Source organism: Sander lucioperca, chromosome 15 (genome assembly GCF_008315115.2).
Source record: "Sander lucioperca isolate FBNREF2018 chromosome 15, SLUC_FBN_1.2, whole genome shotgun sequence".
Lineage (NCBI taxonomy): Eukaryota > Metazoa > Chordata > Actinopteri > Perciformes > Percidae > Sander > Sander lucioperca.
Genome location: NC_050187.1, coordinates 9035975 through 9043385, shown reverse-complemented (window position 1 = coordinate 9043385; position 7411 = coordinate 9035975).

Genomic DNA, 7411 nt, shown 5'->3' with positions numbered 1-7411 from the left:
TCTGGCAGTCAATGCTTTGATATCAGTTTTCAGAGCAATAGGACAACTGTCAGGGCTCCAAAAATCCACTTGCATAAAACTACCGTTGTACTGGTCAAGAAAAATGTAAAAAGATTTACAGCTGCAGTAATCAATAATTTTATATTAACAATGTATCAAATGACTAGGCTACGTGTTATGTGAGAGATGTTAGTTGTAGTGACAACCCCATAGAGAATTATCACCTGGCTCGACAGTTCACCTCAGCTTACAAAGCGTTTTAGCGTCTTTCCGCTGCATTTGTTTGGGTTTTACAACCCGCTATAGACCCAATCACAATGTTTGTTTACAATAACTTCCAGTTAGAAAACCCCTGCGTCCCGTACATACAATTTAATGGTGCTGAGCAAACGGGCGAAGAACAACTGGATATACTCTCATCCTAGTCTTGCATTGCCAGACCTTCCTCCACAGCGCTGGGGAGGAGGGTCTGGCTAGTCCACACAGCATTCTGGGATGGTAGAAAAACATGCCCTGGTTTATTGGCATTTCTTTTAACCAATCACAATTGTCTTGAGCGGTGTTAAGCGCCACGGTGCCTCTGCAAATAGCCATAGGAAAGAACTAGTTTTTGTGGAACGTGTACGTTCAAAAGTTGTTTTTTTAGTCGTGCAACAGAAAACTCAGATTGGACAGATAGTCTAGCTAGCTGTCTGGATTTACCCTGCAGAGATCTGAGGAGCAGTTAACCATAGTCCTCAGAAATCCACCAGAGGTTAGAATTACAACACAAAGAACATCCGGCGGAATTTTAAATGAAACGTCATTGACATATAGACTACTCTCATGTCATTCATCTAAAATGCATGTTTGATGCTTCCATATGTTAACACTTTCACAAATGTTAGGTTGGAGTCCCAATTTACCTACTAAAGAAAATGACATCACCCAAACTAGCAGTTAGTCCCAGACCGGGGGTGAGATGTTGCCGTTTGTAACGCTAGATTTGGTTTATCAAAGACGCTAGCAAAGCAACACAGTACAGAAAATAAGCACAGCAGAAACGTCAGATAGGTTGGACCACCATGTTTAACTAAATATCTTTAAATGTTACAGTTACAGCTGAAAATTTTCACATATTAATGGCCATTTGTCTACCCGGAAGCTACTTTTGTGTTAACGCGACGTCACAGTGATTCGGTCTGTTTGTGTTGGTGTAGTCTCACCGCTCATATCAACTCCATGACAGCTGTTTTTAATGGATAAACCATTTGTACACTATAGCTAGCACCAACGGACAGACAGACAACATTAGCGAATAACTGGTAAACATAGTTGAGAATTTAGCTGCAAATGAGCCAGATATTTACCCTAAAGATTTAGTGAAGACCAAACCAGAGCTAAAAGGAGAGTGAATATTAGATTTACTTTTTTAATTGTTGAATGGCCAGAAAAATGACTCTAAATTAATGCTAATGTTGCTCTGTAACTGCTGGATGTGTGCGACTTTTTTTGGCTAGCACGTGACTTTATTGACAATATGACAATATGTCATTGTTGTGTTTACAGATTCTTCCGCTGTCCCCAATTTGCCCCAAAAAATCAATAATGCTGCTTTAAAGTACATAGAAGTTCCCTGAACTAACCAATGTTAGCATACATTGGCAGCTGGGAGATTCCATCATCCTAGACAGCTAATAGCACAAGGTCTTCTTTGTTCTACTGCCCCATTTAGCCAAAAAACAGACAAAAAAGCCTAGAACAGATAAATTAACATTAAAATGAAGCATCAGGGACATGACAACAATGCTACATGTGGGCTACTGTACTGTATGTAATGGGTTGACAAATACTGCCACTTGGCATTCAACTTAATATGAGCCACCACTGTAGCAGTCTACGCTTTAAGGATAATGTCCTTTATCATGAGATGTTTACATTATTTTGGCTAGTGCTTATTTAATCAAAACACAAAAATATATGTAAAAATAAACAAGTGCATACAACCACATGCAGAAACACAGAGAGACACACACAGACACACACGTCAGGATTGTCCGTACGGCCCTGTCTTGTTAATTACTTTCCATTAGAGATGAAACAACCTGCCGCCGTGTGATTGGTCCGACTACCACCAAACCGAACTGTCATCTAGCTTGGCGGTGAATCAGGGAGAGTTGAGCGCTGGGGCAAACCCTTTTATTGTGGTCTGCCTGTGAGCGCCTCATTACGACTGAATGACCCCAGTGACTCCAAATGTCAAACTGTCCCACAACAACTCCCCCCGCCCGACTCAAACCCTAATATTTCCCAGAAGTCCACAAAACCGGAATTTTTCTTTTCTTCACCGACGCTGAAAAAAAAAAAAACAGCCCGCCGTCTCAGTTCATGTGAACTATGCTAATGAGTGTTTCAAGTAGCCTATCCTAATGGCCTTGCAGATTAACTGAGTGCTCATTGAGGTACCTCTATCTGTATGGTCTTTTTTTTTTTTTTTTGTCCGGCCGAGTGCTACGGAGGCCCTTGCCAAAGCGTAGTCAGCAGCCCGTGAAGGCGTCTCCCCTCCATTCTCACACTAAAAGGGCATTTTCCCCCTGAATTCTGAATCGGCGTGCATGTGGGATTTTTTTTTTGTCTTTTAGGAGGAAAACCTTTTCAGGGGTCTGGAGTCCAGTTGAACTATTTGTACTTCTTTTGAAAGAATGGGAGGCTGATTACGAGTTTAGCCGCATGACTGCGCTTTTTTTAATCAATGCCAAATAAAAACAGCCATGCCCGCTTCCATCCTCGCAACTGTTGTCATCGGTCTTTGTTTTTATTGGCCTAATTGAAGAGACTGACAGGAAGCCCATGGAAAATAACCAGTGAATAGCTTTTAATGAAGGCGGAGGTGTTTTGTTTTCGCAGAGTACTGTGTTAAAGGAATGAGGACTGAGGATTATGTGGAAATGAATGTCAATGACAAGTTTGATCAGGACCTCGCATTTCAAAATTGGTTAAGACACAGCATTGCTCTCTACGAGTTTTGTCCCAAAACCGCCTCTAGCAAACGTTGCTCCAACCAATGCTGTGCTTATAAATGTTGGCTTCCTGCAGGAAACTGTGAACCGAGTGAACAATTCGCATATGATGTTAGTGCATACTGTGCACACATCTTTGCTCAAATGAATGCAGCGGAAAACCAGAGCACCAGAGGCTGTCACTTCTCCTTCCCTTGCCTGATGAGGCCTAATCTTATCTAGTCTCTGCATGATGACAGTGTTGCTATTCTAGCCCGAACCAGCTCTGTCATTAAAAGTCACTGAAGCTTAGTTGTCTCCCCCTTGTGTTTATCTCTTTACCCCTGTGAGAGGTCAAAGGTGAAGCAGTGCTCAAAGGGAGGCTAGGCCTCTCCTCGGCGACCCCCTCCCCGGGCCTGTCTTTGGTGTTTTTACAAGAAAGTAATGATGACGGACAGTCGTGCACGATGGACTGCGAGCTGCAGAGGTGGAAGTCACGCGAGGTGCTGCGTTTTGTCCCAGGCACAGCTCCTATCTACCATATGAACCCAAGCGCAACATTCGTAGAACTAGAAAGTTGGGAGGCGTGATGAGGAGTAATTAGCCCAGCAGAGAGCTTAGGGGCAACATGATCTCAGGATGGAGAACTCCTCACATTATATAACCTGTCTATCTTGCAACATTCAGTAAGAACAAAGACTTGTTCTCAGTTCAAAAAAACAACCTTTTCAAGAAATGATAAAAAACGCTTTAAAATGGTACTTCATTGATTTATTGTTGCACTTCCATAAAAGTGGGGAGCTCACAAGAAACATTTTTAAAAAGGATTGGTCAATCAAAGCAGCAGAGGCTGAGATATCTAAACATTTAGTCCCTTTATGAGTCAAGCTTCACAAACTAACAATTCCTCCAAACCATATGGCGACATACAGTAGGTTGTTTATTCCTACCCTGTAATACGACCCACAGGAGCGTTTTATAAATTAGCGCCCCTAGCAGGGATAGGAAATGTAACCTCATATCTAAACTAGAGAACCTAACAACAGTCGCGGTTGTGAAACTTGAAATTTGATAGAGGTTTAGGCACAAAAGCAACTTGGTTAAGTTTAGAAAAAGATCGTAGCTCCATTTGTTCTGAATTTTTTTTAATCTTCAAACAGGACACGAATCCCGGTCCCCTGGGTGAAAGTCCTGTGTTTGTTTGACCCCAACCTCCCTTGTTGTGGAAATGTGGAAATTTGGCACTCTTATACTTCGTCATCTTACTTTCTGCTTTGCTCTCATCATAACTACTATGGCTACTAAAAGGTGCCATCATTATATACGTAATTGCTGCTTGAACAAACGACCCATGTGGGCGTTTTATCTCCCAAAAACAGTGGATCCTACATTTCCCATGATGCAGCTCAATAGCATATTTTAATAACATATGTTATAGCTTCCCTGGCTCATGAATGCCCAATTATTTCAAAGTCTGGACCTCCCTGTTTGTAGTATAGTCTTTTTTTTTTTTTTAAACATCCAGTAATATCCAAGCCAGACCAAAGATAACCCAGATGACATCATCAGGGATTCTTTCCCCAAACTTCGGAGGTCTTCCTCAAGAACACAAGAACAACCACAGAAGACATTATACAGCTGAGTAATATTCCTTGTGAGAAGAAACGTGACATTGATGTGTAAAATCAGTGGAGTTTACCTTTAAGTGCATGTGTAAAAAAACGCTAACGCTGGAGTTACAATGACAATGGCGATCATAAGTAGTGGTTTTAGTAGAATATCTTTAAAGAAACAAAACAGTAAGAAAAAAAAAGTGCATAGATGTCCCACTTATTCAAAAGCTCTCAGTCTTTGTATCGCATTACAAATTGTTGTCTTATGTTTGTGTCTCCATGGCTGGAAAAACCCAAACCAATCAGTCCTCTGAAGCATTAAACTGTGACTTATTTTGCCAGTCATGTGAAAACAAAGGGTGTATAAAACGCTCAGCCACAACAGTGGGATGATCTGATTTGCCCAAGAAAGTGAATGTTACAGGCAGCGCATTTGTTTACAATGAGATGATCGTACGGACTGTTGCTCCTTTTTTTTATTCTTTAATGTTTGATGCTGCATCTCAATGTCAGAGAGACCTGGGCCTTGTTTTCAGAGGAATATCTTTAGAGGGACTACTTTCTCATCTACTGTACTGTATTCAGTCTTGGCTCTATTCCTACCTCCATACATGCTCTTCAGCTGTTCTTCTGTCTGCATGCTAACACTCCCCTGAGGTTTATTTCTGACGGTTCGTCTCCCAGACATCCTGGATAAGAACATTGGGGGAAAAAACAGACTCAGTGAATCAACTTCATCCTGGGTGTTTTGTTTTAACGCACCTCCGCAGAGTCATGATGAGGATACAGGAAATCATTACAGTTATATATTATACTGGAGCACTGGACACATTTCTGTTGGAAGTAAGACGGATTTGACAAAGACTATGTTTAATAATGTTTGCATGATTGCATTGGTTGTGATTTTTATTATGAAATGAGCTGCTTGCAGTCATCATAAAGTAAATCATATTCATCTTTGGAAGGATGTGACAATGGGTGAGGAAGGCGATCAAAGAAGCATAAATTAACTATTTTAAAGGAACGTTTCTACTTTTTTTTGCAAATTTTTGCTTTTTTACTACAAATTATATATATATATATATATATATATATATATATATATATATATATATATATATATATATATATATACATATATACATTACCTTTGTCCTAGTCTGGATCAAGGGAAGTACATTTCCAGGATAAAGCCTGCGTCAGGCTTTGTCCCTCACCTTCCGCTCTGTGTGTTGCTGTTCTCAAAATTCCATCACTACAGGAAACAACAGCAAACTTCGAGCTAGCATGCTACACGCTGAAAATGACAAAATATGGATCGTGCAACAAGGCAGGTCTGCTTGGTTCTTTCGGGGAATGATTGTAAAGATTTACAAAGATTATGTTTACGGCATATGCTCTCTAACTGGGACGTTTTGGGACCAATTGGTGGGATTGCTATGGACGAATTACACACAGCGATACACTGGTAAGAGCAAATGAGGTTTAACAATGTATCCGGCTAATTTACAAAGACCATGTTACTGTATTGTGTGAACAGTTAACTTCATTTAATATTGTATGTGGCGTTTTCTTTTGCAGGGTGAAAATGTTCCACCAAAACAACTTCATTCCCGAGATTATTTTGCAGAGCCACCATCGCTTGTCCAGAGCTTAGCACCGCCCAAGACGATTGTGATTGGTTCATATAAATGCAAACAACCCGGAGTGTTTTTTCTCCTATCCTGGAATATATGTGTGGTGTAGCCCAACCTTACTCCACAGCGCTGTGGAGACAGGTCTGGCAATGCGAGACTACCTTTTTGTCAGACCATTTTCGAATTCATGCTGTGTAAGTTTAGATTTACAGATGCATTTTTACTACTGTTCCAGGCAGCCACTGGTTTCCATACATTTCTATATCATGTGAAAATCAAATGGCAGACTTTTAAAATGTAGTCTTATCCATCACAGTGAATATCAAGTCTGCATTCACTTTTGTCAAAGTTGCATCATTGTTGCAAAGCAGCTCAGACTTTTTGAATCCTTCTGCAATTAAACTACATTACCAAGTACAGATACTGTAATATTTAGAAAAAGAATGCAGACTTCATGTTCATTCAGTCAGTTAACTCAAGCAAGTTTTAAGCAAATCCTAATGGATTTTCATACTATATAGAAATGGATGGAAACCAATGGATTCCTGGAATGGTAGATAAAGTGCATCCAAAAATCTAAAACACAAATGCAATATGGTGAGCTGTCATTTAAAGAATATGTGATTTGTAGGAGATGGTGTAAAGCATGCATTTGGTATGGTCCTTTAACAGTCAGAATCCAGGGTTTTTTTTCACAGATGATTCTGTAATTATTTTTTAATCAGCTCATGCACAATGGGGTTGAGTGCAGTTCGAGGGCATCGTATGGCAATACGTTTTGCAGGAGGAAATCACATGAGATCCCTCCCCATATGAGAGTCTATATTCAGCCTCTGAGCTGTATGTCCTGAGCTTATTATTTCACAGGGGCATTGGTATTTCCTTTGGGCCTGTGGATGTTGCTGATACTGCATTCACAGTCCATCAGGTAGTGTCATATGGAGGCAGATAGAGTTGTGTACGTTTTTCTTTTAGTAGCATCGGGTAAACACAGCATTTTTGTCATTTTGGATTTCTTCTTTTCTCTGCTGTGTTTATGTATTAAAAACTCAGAATGTCAGACTGGGCTGGGCTGTGGGTTGAAAAAATTAGAGACATCATGACTTACTAATTGTGCAAAAGCATAATGAACTAAATACAAATGTTTGGCGTTTGGAGATGGTATTATTTGACAGTGTATTAT